Source organism: Lissotriton helveticus, chromosome 11 (assembly GCF_964261635.1).
Source record: "Lissotriton helveticus chromosome 11, aLisHel1.1, whole genome shotgun sequence".
NCBI classification, from domain to species: domain Eukaryota; kingdom Metazoa; phylum Chordata; class Amphibia; order Caudata; family Salamandridae; genus Lissotriton; species Lissotriton helveticus.
Window position 1 is genome coordinate 1028023698 of NC_136072.1, and position 16493 is coordinate 1028040190.

The window sequence follows — 16493 nt, forward strand, 5'->3', positions numbered from 1 at the left end:
ACTTTTACCTGATATTTTCACGTAATGTCCTTTGTCTTTTTTTCAGTATTAAAGTCCAGAAATATCAATTAAGTTTTCCAGTCCACTTGACAAAAGCAAACAGTTGATTTTAATTCAAACTGAATATATAAGGAAGACTCATTACATTTTCAAGAGGAGGAGAGTTATGAGGAAGACCAAAGTACCGGTTCTTTGGAACTCAAGCCCAAAGCAGCTATTCAGTATATGCAATCACAGTATGTCCGTGGCTAGATTTAATATAAGTACAGTTTATTCATATAATAATACTTTGGCATACCAAGCATAGCTGGAGAAGGTTAGAACCATCTTCCTTTTGCCACCTTGCTTTGTGCACTATATTTAGCTTTCTGAACGAAATATTTTGGAACGGGTTTATGAATGATGGTCTGTATAGTAATTTAAACCATTACAAAAGTAAAAAATCAATAATAGAATAAAAAGTCATAAATCATTATAACATTCTAAAAATACGATATAACTGAAAGACTACAAATAAAATACATTCTTTACAAACCTGGCCCCTAACAGAAGCAAAACAAAGCACAAATCACAACTCATTAAAATATGCCTACCAAATGCCATAATTAATTGGCCAAGACTTTATTTGCAGTAGATAATAGTTTCTCTGCACTCTCGATGTACTTAATAAATCTAATTTAATAAATCTAATTATCTACTGAGGATGATGACCTCCAAGGCAATAAATCAGTGCCTTTCAGCAGGTGTGATCACACAGATGACTTATGAGATCACAAAGCCATCACTTGCATTCACTGGAAAGAGATGTAAAACAAATAAAACGTGCAGGAGTGATGCACTCTTATATTTGCACTGTCAACTGCTTTTTACCAAATGTTTCTGTATCCACAACAGTATAAAAATCAGTTGGATACAAGCTGCATCTGTATTTTATCAGCTTTAGGTGGTACCATAGTGGGAATCCTGCTCCTAAATAGGGTTGTGTAGTGGGATGAACAAAGGAATTTATCACCGACATCACATAAGCACGTTTATTAAAAACCGGTGGTCCTCTTGAAAGGAATTGGCCTTATGAAATGTTAACATCAATTTTAAATAAGGTACTTACTGGTGTACGCCATTGCTCTTTGATATTTAAGAGGTTTAAGATAGAATGTAACAGTTTCTTACTGGTCGGTGTAGTTATGCAGCTTGAAGAATTTTCTGGATTCACCTGCTGTGTATTATTCCGCCATCTAGTGGCGGAGTCCGGAATTGTTGTATTTGTCATTTTATTTTCTGTTTGTTAGTGGGCGTCGACATCCCACCATTTTGTGTCCTCCTGCGAAGTCGACAAGCTTCCTCCAGAAGCTCCCACCTTTGGTCGCCAATTTCGTTTTCTTTTTCTCTTCCTCCCTTTCATCTCCTCTTTCTTGGTGGAGGAGGGTGGGTACGCTGTAAATCCAGAAAGTTCTTCAAGTTGCAAAACTACACCAACAGGTAAGAAACTGTACGTTTTGCAGAGGGAACATTTACTGGATTCACATGCTGTACATAGACTTTCTGGCTGTTTGCTAGTCCTTTGGGGGTTGGGTGGAAGATGAGCGTTAGTTTGTGAATAGATGTTGCAAGACTTTTTGTCCTACTTGTGCTTCCTTATTCATTTGAATGTCCACACAGTATTGTTTTGTGAACGTATGCACTGAAGACCATGTTGCTGCCATGCAAATTACCTGAATTGGAGTATTGACTAGAAAGGCAATTTGCTGCTCCTTTCTTTCTTGTTGAGTGAGCCTGCAGGGCTCCTTGTAATGTTTGTCCTGCTTGTTTGTGACATAATTATATGGCTTGTGCAATCCATCTTGCAATTGTGTTCTTGGTTACTGGCCTTCCCAGAAAACGGTTCGTAAAAGATACAAAGAATTCTTTTGTCTTTCTGTATTCCTTTGTCTTTTCAATGTAATACATGACTGCTCTTCTAGAGTCAACAGTGTGCAATGCTCTCTCTGCTTGTGTCTTTGGATTTTGGAACAAACTTAGTATTTGTATGGAATGGGTTATGTTGAATTTTGATAATACCCTTGGAATGAAATGTGGACCTGTTCTCATGACGATTCTGTCATTACGTATTTGGAAATCGGATTACTGTAATGTTAGTGCTTGGAACTCACTAACTCTACGTAGTAAAGCTATTGCCACTAAAAAGGCTGTCTTCAGTGTGAGCATTTGTGGGGTCGCTTTGTGTAGTGGCTTAAATGGTGCCTTCATCAGCTGAGTGAGTACTACATTTAGGTTTCATGTGGGTGCTGGCACTGCTTGGTGGAGCAATTATTTTTTGCCCCTTCCAGGAACCTTTTTTACCACATGAGAAGTGAAGCAGCTCTTCCCTGTGAGTCCTCTTATATATGCTACTATTGCTGCTAAGTGAACTTTCACTGACGCATAGGTTAGTGTACTCTGCAGTAGATGTGTTAAGTGCCTTAGAATTGTTTTGTAAAAGACGTTCTCTAAGGCACCACAGAGAGCATCTTTTTCATTTTGCTGTGTAGCATTTTCTAGTGGTCGGCTTTCTTGCTTCCCTTAGGACCGCCATAGTACTTTCGGGTAGCTTTAGGTGCGCAAATTCTATGTCCTCAGGAGCCATGCAGCGAGGTTCGGGCTTTCCCGATCTGGGTGGAGCACTCTTCCTTCTTTAAAGTTTGCTTCGCCCATTGTGGGGCAATAAGAATCATTGACATGTGGCTGATCTTGCACTTGTTGATTACTTTGTAGAATAGTTATATCAGGGGGGGAAGCGTAATCAAATTTCCCTGACCAGTTTATCCATAGCACATTCCCTAGGGACTGATTATAAGGTTGTCTGTAAGCGAAGCATTGGCATTTTACATTTTGGGGTGTTGCAAAGAGGTCGACTTCTAGAGTTCCCCATTTGTGAAAAATCTTGTTGAGTTCGTATTGATTCATCTCCCACTCGTGGGATGACTAAGCTTGTCTGCTCAATCTGCCCGCTTCTACAATGTCCTTGCCCGGCAGGTGAACTGCTATCATGTTTATGTTCCGTGGAACTGCCCACAGAGTTGTTGAGCTAGAGTCGAAAGTGCTACAGAATGTGTTCCCCCTGGTTTGCTTATGTAAAACATGGTGGTTGTGTTGTCCGTTTGTATTAGAACTGTTTTTCCGTACAACTCTTTCTGAAAGGCTTTTGAGGCTAGGAACACAGTCATTAGCTCTAGGATGTCGATGTGCTGTACAGCTTCCTGCTGTGTCCACAGTCCCCTCACCTTGAGGTTGTCCATGTGAACTCCCCATCCTATTTGTGAGGTATCTGTTATGGTCACTGTTGAAGTTAGTTGCTTGAAGGATCTCCCCTGGGATATGTTCACCTTGTTCCACCAAGCTATTTCTTCCTGTATTTTTTGATTGACAACCAGATCCTCCCAACTCCCTGTTGCTTGTGACCATTGTGCTTGAAACCATTCCTGGAATGGCCTCATGTGTAGGCGGATGTTTAAGATCAAGTGAATGCATGAAGCCATCATTCCTAATAACTTCCTCACAGTCAGAGCTTGTCCCTTCAGATATAGCTGTCCCTCCTTCTATGGGGCTATTGTTTGCTTCTCGCTAGGGCATACTGTCCCCCACTACTGTATCTATTCTCACTCCTGAGAAAATTTCCTTCTTGTTCTGACTCTAGTGAAGATTTGTCCCAGTGTATTGAAAAGTCAAGTTGGATTAGTGTATCTATTACCTGGTGTATGTGCTGTTTACAGACTTTGTACGAGTTTGCCTTAACTAACCAGTCGTCTGGGTACAGGTATACATGTATTCCTGGTCTTCTTAAGTGTGTGGCTACTGCTGCTAGACACTTTGTGAATACTCTTGGTGCTGACTTTAGACCGAATGCTAGCACTTTGAATTGGTAGTGAGTGTCTTTGACTACAAATCTGATTAACCTTTTGTGTCGGTTGTTCATTGGGATGTGCAGATAATCATCCTTTAAGTCTATTGTAGCCCTGTAGTCTCCCTTTTGTACCCAAGGTATTACCTCTTGCAGGGTCATCCTCTTGAATTTGTGGGTTTATAAGATCTAAGATGTAGTGTTCCATCTATCTTTGGGATTAGGAACTACATAGAGTAATTTCCCTTGTTTCTTTCCTTGTGTGGTAGGTATTCTAGCTTCTTTTGCTTGTAGTTCATGAACTTCTTGGAATAACAGTAGTTTTTCCTTTGGAATGTATTTTCCTCTTTGGTCTTCTGTTTGGAGATGTTTTGACTAGTTCTATGCAGTAACCGTACAGTATTATGTTTAAGATACATTTGTCGGAAGTGATTTCTTTCCATTTTTTGTGGAAATATTTTAGTCTGCCGTCTACTGGTGTAAAATGTTGGAGGAACCGTTTGTTTGAGGTATTTGATTCTTTGTATGCACCCTCAGTGATCTTTCTGGAGTGTGTGCCATGTTTGCAATGCAGCCATTTAGCTGCTGTGGCTGCTCCCCCTCTTTGTGGAAGGCCTCTTCCACGGGGCGTCCTCTAAAGGATTGTGTGCCTTGTTGGTATTGGCAATGTTGCTGCGGTCCTTGTTGTTTTCCCTGGCTTCCACTTTGGTAACCTTGTTGGAAAGTTTGATGTGAAGTTGCGGGGTAATGGTTCCCTCTTCCCGCTGGCCTCCTTGAGGGAGTGGGTCCTCTGCGCATGTTCCCTCTGAATTGTAGTGCACCCATAGACCTTGCAGTTTCATGGTCTTTCTTTAATTGGTTCAGTGTCTCGTCCATATCGCTTCCGAAAAGCTGTTCCCTATTGAAAGGCGAGTTCAGTATGTTGTTTTGCACTTTTGGCTTGAATCCGGAGATCCGCAGCCATGCGCGTCTTCTTTCTATGATGCCAATCATCATTTGTCTGCTTGATGCTTCTGCGGCATCTAGGGCAGATTTTAAGCATGTATTTGCTATATTTGTCCCATTTTCTACTAAGTGGCTTGCTCTTTTTTGCTATAGTTCTGATAGGTGTTTCAGTAGATCACCTACCTCCTCCCAGTGTTGGAATGCATGTCTGTTTAGCAAGGCATTGGAATTGGCAATGCACCATTGGTTAGCCGCACTTGTCTCGACCTTTCTCCCCATAAGGCCCATTCTTTTGCTTTCCTTGTCCGGTGGTGGACCAGTAGTGGGTAGGAACATTAGCCCTTTTCCTGGCTGTGGCTGTTATGATGGAGTCAGCAGTCACTGACCGTCTGATGTACATTGGGTCTTTGGAGGAGAGTTTATATTTCTTCTTTGCCCTAGGAGTGACTGCCTTACATGTGGCAGGCTCCCTAAATGCTTCTTTTCCTTGGTCTAGTACACTTGGCAACATAGGAAGCCATTGGTTCCTTGATTGTATAGGCATTAATGTTTCAAGCAAAAAACATGATTGTGATTTTTCTTCTTCCAGCTGTACTCCATATGTCTCTGCAGCTTTACTGATGACCTGGCTGTACATACCAATATCGTATGGTGGGGAAGGTTTCGAAGGATCGGTGTTGACAGCTTCCTCTCGGGAGTTTGTGTCGAGGTCTTGCCATTTTAGGCCTTGAATCTGAGGTTTCAGATTCCAGGTAGGTTTGTTCTTCTTCCTCAAAAAAACCCTCCTCCTGTTCCTCTAAATGTTATGGCGTCAGTGGAGGTTCTAATTCCTCTACAATCTTTTACTTTTTCGTTGAGATTTTAGGCGGTATCTGGAATTGCTTCAAGCGGTCATCAAAATCCTTTTTAAGTTGCAAAATACTGGCCATTTCTGCCTTCAGTCTCTTCCTTTTCTTCTCGAACTCCAAAGTGTGCGTTTCGGCGTCAAGAGTTTCTGCTAGTCTTTTCGTGGCAGACGGCGCCTTTTCCTTTGACGCAGGCATCGTGCCACGTTTTTCGGGTTTTAACCTGGTCTTGCTTAGACGTCGATGTGTCTCTTCCTTGACCATCTTTCAACGTCTTTGATTTCTCGAGGGTCTTAGCCGTTAGGAAGTCCTTGTCTAAGGATCATACGTAGTGTTTCTTTTGGGATGCACCTGCGGAAGTGGAGTGCTTCAATGCCACTGCTCCCTTCAAAGCCCTTGAGTGTCTTTCTGGACTAGTCCACTTTCTTTGAGGATAACGGTTCTCTAAACTCTTTGACCTCAATGACATGGATGTCGATGTCTGCTTCACCCTCTGGACCTTCTGCGACATTGTCCTCTTCCTCGCTCGGATCCCAGTTCTCGTAGCTATGGTGCTGCGCTCTGGTCCTGCATGTTGTAGTTGGCTCTTCTCGTTCTCTCTCACCGTCAACATCTTAGGGGGTGAACGCCGAACACGCGTTGCAATCTTCACTTCAGTGATCTACCGGTAAGCAGAGGTTCAGACTAGATTCTGGCCCTTCTGGGCTTATTTGTGATTGCAATTTTGGCAAAACTTGAATGGTGTGTGGTCCATTACCACGCACAGGGAGCCCCCTATATGCGATTATCTGTTTGATCGTGGACTAGGTTGTTTCCACCATCGGCGCCGTCCGGCCCCTCGATTTGAAGACCGCACAGGGAGCCCCCTATATGCGATTATCTGTTTGATCGTGGACTAGGTTGTTTCCACCATCGGCGCCGTCCGGCCCCTCGATTTGAAGACCAGAACCTTGAATTGATGTTCTTGAAGTTTTTTCACAATTGTTCGTGGACTCTTCGCTCCAAATTCTGGAGCTCCTTCCGTATCGATCCAGACCCAACGGCGGAGAAAAAGAATCTGAAGATGGCGACCAAATGTCAAATACAACAATTCTGGACCCAACCACTAGATGGCGGAATAATGCACAGATTGTGAATCCAGAAAAGATTCATGCTGCAAAAATATTAATTCCCAGGGTTAACTCTCTCTGAACCAATCTCTTTTCACAGATAGTGAATTGAGCATAACACACTTTTTCTGTAATTGTAGCATGTTTTAGCGAATGCTGCTGGTTGTGCAAGGACTTGTCAGACCAGGGGTCTCCAACCTTTTCTGTACTGAGAGCTACTTATGTTCAATAAAACACATTAACAGATACTATTATTATTAGTGCAGTTCAATTTCTTTATATGTATATTAATTCAAGCAAGCAAAATCTTTCTAATTTAATAAACTGGGCTGCACACAGGTGAGCTACTCAGTTAGCTCAAGAGCTACAGTAGCTCACGAGATACTGGTATGAGACTCCTGGATTACACCAAATTCCAACCTTATCTGGGCTTGTGAGTAGAATTTGGTAAACCACATAATAGTTAGTATGCATTGCATCACACTATATCTAGGGATTTACCAAATGTCTTTAAAGTGGCTTCAGCTCCAAAGGTTAACAATGGTAAATGTTTGCTTTCAACCACTTTCAAATATTCTAATAAAAGGTATTGCATTTTGTTGCCATGGTATTGAAAGAAAATCCCATCATTACGGTCAAAGGCCTGATCTTTTAGATGAGATGACAAACAAATACCTTGATCAAATACAATCTAAAGATACTTACAAACCGATAAACCCTCAGTTTTATTTTTTTCTCCAATTTACATACCACTTACATGGCTTTCTTATTTTGTGCCCTATGGCAACCACTTTGATTTTGACAAGATTCCCCTCTATAAAATTATACTTGCAATAGTTTAACAGCAGAAATCACTCTGTAGGGTGAGCAAAATTTTACGTGATAGTACTATTATCATCAGAATAATATATGAATGAAATAAACTGACCACATATTTTCAGAAGATGAGACATCAAACTATTAATAGTGTTATTTGCATCCAAAATAAGCAGATTGAATAGAAGGGGTGATAACATATCCCTGCTTGGCTAGATCCTTTGTGTATGCTTTTGAGGAAATAGAACTCATAAAATACACTTTTATCTGTGTCCATTTAAAAGCACGTGAGCTAACTGCAAGAGATTAAGACGGATGGCCCCTAACTGAGTTTAAGCCATAAGCAGTTCCTGCAAACTTCATCAAAAGGCTCATTTAAAATAAAAAACAATCTTATCTGAAACTCCAGATATATTTAGCTTTATAGATAAAGGGGAGAGGTGTGGCGCAGTGGCCAGTGCAAACTGACTCCGGAGCGCAGGCGCATGGTTCGATCGCCGGTGGCAGCAGCTCAGCAATAGCTCACTTATTCTCCTCAACGGCCCCCACGCCTTGAAACCTTAAGGCGTGACATGTTCGCGCTTTACAACTACGGATTATTATTATAATAATAATGTCGTCTAGTGAGCACACAGTGATTTGGCACCGGTCTGGTTGGATGAGAAGCTGGAGAGAAATGGCCTAGTCTTCCAGATTATTCAATAATACTTTAGCAACAATATTTATTATTATGCAACGCATACTGAAAACAAATGTATTAGGAAATTAAATATGTAGTTAAGTAGGTGGTTTAAAAAGGGCATACTGTCATCCTAGGATAACCTTGAAGTGCTGGCATTAGTGATCACTAAGGAAAGTGGATGTATGCATATGTACTAAAATGGGGATAATAACTAGGTTGTCAGAGCCCCATTGGGTCTGACAGGCATCAAGACTGACATTCCTGAATTACTGACCCTTGTGCAGTCTTTCCTAAGGCTTTGCATCCTAGGGAGTTACCAAAATGTACCGAATCGGAAGCAGTTCGGAATGTGCCTCTTGTAACGTAAATCCTTAAATATTATTTCCAGGTCTGAAGTATGAAGTACAAAATGATCAAAGCTTGCTGACATTTTTAATCAATACTCCGGTGTGCGACTAATCAAATGTTAACTTTCTGTAATCCCAATGCTGGGCGGGTGGTTTTTAACATTTTAGAATTGGTTTTATGGCATATACACTGATGACTTATAACAAACTGCACTAGTTAGTTTTTGCAGAAGACCTAAAGGTAATAGGGTGCGTGTTTCTACATTTCAATGTCAATTCACCTAACTGACTGGGAAACATAACACCCACCATACAGACACAATTCCACACCTTCATTTATTGTATAGGTCATAAGATAATGGAGTCTGAGGCTAAAGAACAAGTTACTTACCTTCGGTAACGCTTTTTCTGGTAGATACAATATCTTCCTGTGGATTCCTCACCTTGTGAATATCCCCTTGCGTCAGCAACATTCGGAAATTCTATTTTCGTAGCCTCTTGCCGACATGGACTGCTGACGTCACAGAGACACGACCTCGCTCGCGACTCCGCTGACGTCACCGACGCCTATAATAGGCCCACGCAGGCGTGATGACATCAGTTCCGCCCTTTTTTCCGTGCCATCGAGGCACACGGACGGACCAATGACAGTAGAAATATACAAGTATACATAGTACACAATAATCAAGGCAAAACACACAGTGTTAAGCAAAAGCAGGAAAGCAATTGGAACATTTCCTTGACAACAAAATATATATTACATTACAGTAACTCCGGCATAGAAGAGTGGACAACGGGGAGGCGGGTGTGTAAGTGAGGAATCCACAGGCAGATATTGTATCTACCAGAAAAAGCGTTACCGAAGGTAAGTAACTTGTTCTTCTGATAGATACATCTGCCGTGTGGATTCCTCACCTTGTGAATAGAGTCCCACAGCAGTCCCCACTCCCGGAGGAGGGTGTCCACTCTTCTAGACCAGGAAATCCTGAAGGACAGAGCGTGCAAAATGACCGTCCCTCCTCACTTCGGTATCCAAGCAGTAATGCTTCGCGAAAGTGTGGAGGGAAGACCAAGTTGCCGCCCTACAAATGTCCTCCACAGGTACACCTCTAGCCAATGCAGAGGATGAAGACTTAGCTCTTGTAGAATGAGCCCTTATACCCTCTGGTGGTTCCTTATAGGCCAAAGAGTAGCAGATCTTTATGCAGAGGACGATCCATCTCGATAAAGTTCTCTTATGGACCGCTCTTCCTTTCTTGCAGCCAGCAAATCCAACGAAGAGCTGCTCTTCCAAGCGAAAGTCCTTGGATCTGTCCAAGTAAAAGGACACCGCCCTCTTAGGGTCCAGACGGTGCAGTCTCTCTTCCTCCTTGGAAGGGTGAGGGGGAGGATAGAAGGTAGGAAGGGTAATGGACTGTCCTAGGTGAAAGGGAGTTACCACCTTAGGCAGAAAAGCAGCCCTGGTCCTAAGAACCATTCGATCAGCATGAATGGACAGGAATGGGGGCTTGGAACTAAGAGCTTGAAGCTCACTAACCCTCCTTGCCGAGGTTATTGCAACCAGGAAGACAGTCTTAAGGGTAAGAAGCCTCATGGGACATTTATGGAGAGGCTCAAAGGGAGCACCCATCAAAAAGGTCAATACAAGATTCAAATCCCACTGAGGCACAATAAAAGGTGAAGGAGGGAACCTATTAGCGAGACCCTTCAAAAACCTTAAGACCACAGGAGACTTAAAAAGAGAAGCTGGTCAGGCAAGCAGAGAAATGCCGACAGCGCCGACAGGTAACCCTTCACCGTGGCAACCGCAAGACCCTGCTGCGCCAGAGAAAGGGCAAACTGGAGAACATTAGACAAATGGGCCTTCAAAGGATCAACAGACCTTTCCCCACACCACGTGACAAATTTCGACCATCTATAAGAATAGATGGACTTAGTGGAGTCACGCCTGGCTGACAAGATGACATCCACAACGTCAGGCGGAAGGGAAAAGGAATTCAAGTTGCCCCGTTCAATCTCCAGGCATGAAGGTGCAATGTCTGGAGGTGGGGGTGTAGAACCTGCCCCTCCATCTGAGAGAGGAGGTCTGCCCTGAGAGGGAGACGGAGCGGTGGGTGAGATGAGAGGTGGAGAAGATCTGTGTACCACACCCTTCTTGGCCAGTCCGGGGCGACCAATATGACTTGGGCCCGGTCCTGGCGAATCTTCCTCAGAACCCGAGGAATCAAGGATATGGGAGGAAACGCGTAAAGGAGTCGACCTCCCCAACTCAACTGAAACGCGTCCCCCAAGGCTCCATGCATCGGAGACTGCAAAATGACAGGCAGTGCGCATTCTCGTAAGTGGCGAACAGGTCCACCCGAGGAGTTCCCCACATCTGAAAGATGTCGTGAACCACCTCCGGGTGAAGCCTCCACTCGTGGTCGGCAGAGAACTGTCGACTGAGACTGTCTGCACGAACGTTTAACACCCCGGCCAGATGATTCGCCATCAGACAAATCTGATGGTCCTGAACCCAGGACCAGAGACGCAGAGCCTCTCTGCAGAGACACTGTGACCCCACACCTCCCTGCTTGTTGACATACCACATCGCGGTCGTGTTATCCGTCAGGACTTGAACTGACTGACCGCGAAGGGAAGGGAGGAAGGCCTTGAGCGCCAAACGTATCGCCCGCAATTCTAGAAGGTTGATATGAAGCAACCTTTCTTCTGGAGACCAAAGGCCTTTGATCTCCAGACCCCCTAGATGAGCACCCCACCCAAGAGTGGATGCATCCGATATCACTGTGGCCACCGATGGGGGAAGTTGAAAAGGCTTTCCTTGGGACAGATTGCCTTCCACGCCCGACCAAGACAGATCCGCTGCAGCTTCTCTGGATATCCTCACTGACTCCCTGAGATCTTCGTTGTGCTGATACCACTGCCTGCGGAGGCACCACTGGAGCGCCCTCATGTGCCAGCGTGCATGGTTGACCAACAGAATGCATGAAGCCATCAGACCGAGCAGGCGAAGGACCTTCAGGACTGGAACGACCGCTCCATTGTAAAATAAAGGAATCATATCCCGAATGTCGCGAATCCTTTGAGGGGGAGGGAATGCACGACAAACGGTTGTGTCTAGTACGGCACCTATGAACAGGTTGCGCTGGGAGGGCACCAGGTGAGACTTGGGCACATTTATCGAAAAACCCAACCTGTACAACAACTGGGTTGTCTCTTGCAGATGATGGAGCACTCTCTCTGACGACTCTGCCTTGATCAGCCAGTCGTCCAAATAAGGGAATACTGGAATCCCTGATCTCCTGAGATGCGCCGCCACCACTGCCATCACCTTGGTGAAGACTCGAGGCGCAGTAGTAAGACCAAACGGAAGGACCGCAAACTGGTAGTGCTGCGATCCCACCGTAAAACAGAGATACCTCCTGTGCGACTTCAGGATTGGGATATGAAAGTAAGCATCCTGCAAGTCGAGCGACACCATCCAGTCTTCTTGCAGCGCCTAAAGAACCTGAGCAAGGGTGAGCATCTTTAATTTCTCCTGCCTCAGATAGAGATTCAAGATCCTGAGATCCAGGATTGGACGAAGTCTGCCATCCTTCTTCGGAATCAGGAAATACCGGGAGTAGCATCCCTGACCCCTTTCCTGCTCTGGGACCACCTCTATCGCACCCTTTCTTATCAGAGTCAACACTTCCTCCTGCAGAAGTGACAGATGTTCCTCGGAGCAATACCCTTGGCAAGGAGGGAAATTGGGAGGGAATTCCCGAAAGGGAAGGGCATATCCATTTTCTACAAGATTGAGAACCCAAAGATCTGATGTAACCGATTCCCAATCCTGTAGAAAATGGGCAAGCCGGCCCCCAACCGGACCCACATGATCCTGAATGTCGGATCTAGGGCTGCTTCTCAGGGGCAGGAGGGTTGGAGGAAGTGGAGGAGGAAGAGGCCTGACGTCCACGAGGATGTGCTCTCTGCTTTCCCCTATATGTCCTATATAAGGAGTTTTGCTGCTGCTGTTGTTGTTGCTGTTGGCCTTGCCGGAAATTCCGAAAGGAAGAGCGACCAAAACCCCTGAATCTTCTGCCAGACGAAGAACCTCTCATTTGAAGACCTAAAGACTTGGCAGTCGCTCTACTATCCTTAAACCTCTGTGGAAAAGTAAATTTTGCCATGTTCTGTGTCCCTACGCCTCATCCATCATATGTTATGTGTGCATGACCAATATGCATATGTTATTCCCCATTTCTGATTAAAGACGCAATTACAGTTGTGTCCACCTCTAGTATGCTATTTTCCAGTCCTCGTGAATACTACGAATATCAGGCCTATGTAAGTAATGTTGCCACGTTTCTCAGTGTGCACGTTATTCAATTATAAAGTCTCCGTTTCTAGGCCTCAAAAGGGCCCGGACCACAGATTCAGCTCCTGTCTCCTGAAAGCCTCGCTGAGGAGCGATACAGCCCCCACCTGTATCCTCGACCCTTCACTTACTTCCTGCCTTGCAGTGCCCGGTGCACCCCGGCTCTGCCTCTGAGTCTGCCAAAAGTATGTTATAGTTCCTGCTATCAGTTCAGTCCTCCTCCTCTGCATTCCTAAGCTACTGAACTGCATCAATAGTTTCCGTCATTGTCTAGCCTTCTCGTCTCCACGTTAGAGAAATACTGTATTTAATGGTCATTTAGTATTCTTCATCACGCACTACATGTAGAATAATGCATGGTCCAGTCTTAGAATCAAGTTAGCTTTTCCCCTCATGACTTCTAGTTTATATCAACATGTTCCCTAAACATTAGATACCAGATAGGGTTTAGGTACATGTCGCTCCGACCCTTCAGACTTTAGTCTCTGCTCCTAGCACAGAGTTCGTAGCCCCCAGCTTCTCCTAGTAACACGTCATTGCCAGTTTTCGCGCACCATTAGGTTAGAGGTCCCGGCTCCTTAGGTAGCCCCCTCCAAAGTTTCCGCCCATTCATGACATATTCTGTTACGTTTGCACCACATGTCTATGTATACGCCCAGTTACACCTCTTTTTACTGTTATCTCTCGCGACTGCTACGCGTCACGCCTTCTACTCCACCTACTGTTACGCCTACTGCAATGTAATGCTATGTGTTTACGCTATGTATATAAATCAATGTTTTGTTATTGAAAGTTAGCGCGCTCATCCCAGACCCAGCCCCGGCAGCTGCCGGGCCTTATTGTCCTATTCCCATGCAGGTTGTCCTGATCCTGTCCTTATGCTGTAATAAACCTGCAGAAACTCCTACTACCTCGAATCTTGACTCTTATTTATTAAGCTATCTGTTATGCTATAAGTCTAGTCAAAAATAGGGTATTATTTATTTATTTACCACATAATGGCGCCCGAATAGGGACTTGCCCTTTCCCCACGCGTCGGTGAAGCCACGCCGACCGACCCCCTGACCCTCTGCAGTCGTGACGGAACTCTTCTGCGCAGTGGCAGAATTTTCTGCTCAAGTATCCCTCAGGCCCACGGAGGAGACGGAGGAGGCGGTCCAGCATCCAAACGAGACGGTGGAGGAACGCGGCGAGTCCCGACCAGAGCCCAAGCCGAGAGTCCAAGGTCCGAGGTATCCGGAGGCCCACCCGTAACTGAAGTCCGAAGTCCGAAGTCCGTCGTAGTCCAGTCCCGTTCGAGGCCTTCCGTTCCGTGCTGCCCGGTGAGTACCATTGCTGGGGTAGTGTCTAGACAGGGTCAGTCTAAATTGACTCCTGGTCCGTGGGTTGGTGGTACCCAAGCCCACAAACGAAGTGTTCACCTAGGTGGATACGGGTCTTGATGCGTTCCTTTATGGGACCGGTATGTTCCGTACTGTTACAGCAGTGCATCCAGAACTCTAGTCTGTTCCGTTCTCGAGAATTCTGTTCTGTTTCTGTTTTCAGTATTTTCAGGTAGTATTCTGTTCGAACTGTTATGTTATGATATTGTTTAATGTATTTCCAATGTCGTGGTATGCCTGAATTGTTTTCCCAATTGTTATTGTTTTTCGTGTATTGTATTGTGTTCCGATTCAAGTTCAGAATGCCGCTCTTTTCCAAGTTACGTCAGTTAAAAACTAGAAAGGGTCTGCTGGAAGCAGCAGTTCCTGTTCCGCCTAGGGACAGTCCAGGTCATTTTATGTATCAGAAACATGGCATAAGCGCCATATTGTATCTAGATTTATGGGTAGAGTATACCAAACAGTTAGAAGAAAAGTATAGATGGCCCGTATCGGGTACATGGGATGCCGAATGTATCATGCGAGTAGAAGAAGCATTATGGAAAAAGAAAGCCAGACAGTCACAGAAAGATGCCATCGAGTTATGGCGCAAGGAAGCGCATAGAAGAACGGAAAAGGAAGTCAGAAAGTCAGAGTTAAGTAGAGAATCCCAAGAACGAGCCCAAGAAAGAGAATTAATCGAGATAGGTGAACAAGTCAAAGCCGAACAGTCAGACAGACAGAGGCATGCCCTTATTAAGGGTATGTATCCTCTCCTTGCCGAAGGCCTGCCAAAAGCGACCCCAGAGGCATCCAGTAATTTCCCGCCACCATTAATTCCGACCAAGCTACGTCACAAACCGACCGCAGCTGATATTTTTATTTCGTCCTATTTGGACGACACAGTTCCAGAATATGCAAATCCAGTTCGCGCTCCACCTGTCCCTGTAAATCAGGCACTTCCCGTTCCTCCAGACACCGGAGTACCTGTTACGGTACCCCCGGGTCAGCCTGCCATACAAGTTCAGCCCACGTTACAATTACCGACCCTGCAAGCACGAAGAATGTCAGTCGACGATTCTAGTATAGGGGCCGCAGGGGGAGGTCCTCCTCAAACCCCGCCGCCACACAAGCGTTTATCAGCACTCGAATTACATGCTCAAGCATCACAGCGTACTCCTAAAAGTAATAAGTCTGTCACAGAAATCAGGCAAGCCCTTAACGAATGTGTCTATGACGCAGTCCCAGGCGAGTATAATATGGTTTTATATTCCTTACGTGTAAGGAGAGTGACCGAGTATCTAGTCACCTTGCCAAATATGAAAGAAGATCTAGACAGAATATATCGTTTCATCCGTACAGGGGATGATCCAGAAAGTATTGGCGAGATTATGTCTCAAAGGAAAGCCGAGATTCAGCTCATGATATTAAAGTTCCTGATCAATTGTTTAATAAGAGAACAAGATTACCCGTCTAAAGATCCCGCCGAAATGAGAATCCTAACAAGGTGGAGTGATAATATAGCCGAGGGTAAGCACAAGACCATTAGTGCCATGGAAAGTATGTACAAGAAAATTCGTAAAGAAATAATAAGGTTACACGACCAGCGTAAAGCAGCACAAGTAAGCGAGAAAGAAAGTATCTCTGATCCTGAAGAGGAAGACGAGAATCCCGCCAGAATAGCGTATGTAGGAAAATCCAGATTTCCAGATCGCCATTTACGCCTAGAACCCAAGTCTATTTTTCAACATCTAGCACCAGAACAAGGTTCTCTAGAACAAGTATTTCAAGCTACCGATCACATTCTGAAATCACGAGTCGGTTACAGTGAACTAAGTACTATGCATGAACAAGAACTAGCCCGATCAGCAGTCCGATGGATTACTGATTCTACCACTTTTCCAGACGAAATAGTGGCACAAATGTTTCTGAAACTGCCCCCAGCCGAGCAACGACTGGTGGGTATGTATATGATCCAGCACCTCATTACCCTGTATGAGGGTCAACATTCTGATCCAGGCCCGTTGCACGATATCCTGAACGAGTTACTCCAGTATAGATGGAGAGGTCTAGGTACCGATTTAATAAGTGTCATTCTAGAACAGCGTCACAAATATAGAACGTTTCTGAACCCGCACTTTGTTCATGTCT

At 44.7% G+C, this 16493-nt stretch overlaps 1 protein-coding gene across 2 annotated transcripts in view; it reads right to left on the reverse strand.

Moving 5' to 3' along the window:
* Window positions 1-16493, reverse strand: part of TRAFD1 (TRAF-type zinc finger domain containing 1) — a 239071-nt gene that overhangs the window by 73357 nt on the left and 149221 nt on the right. The gene's annotated exons all lie outside the window — the stretch shown is intronic.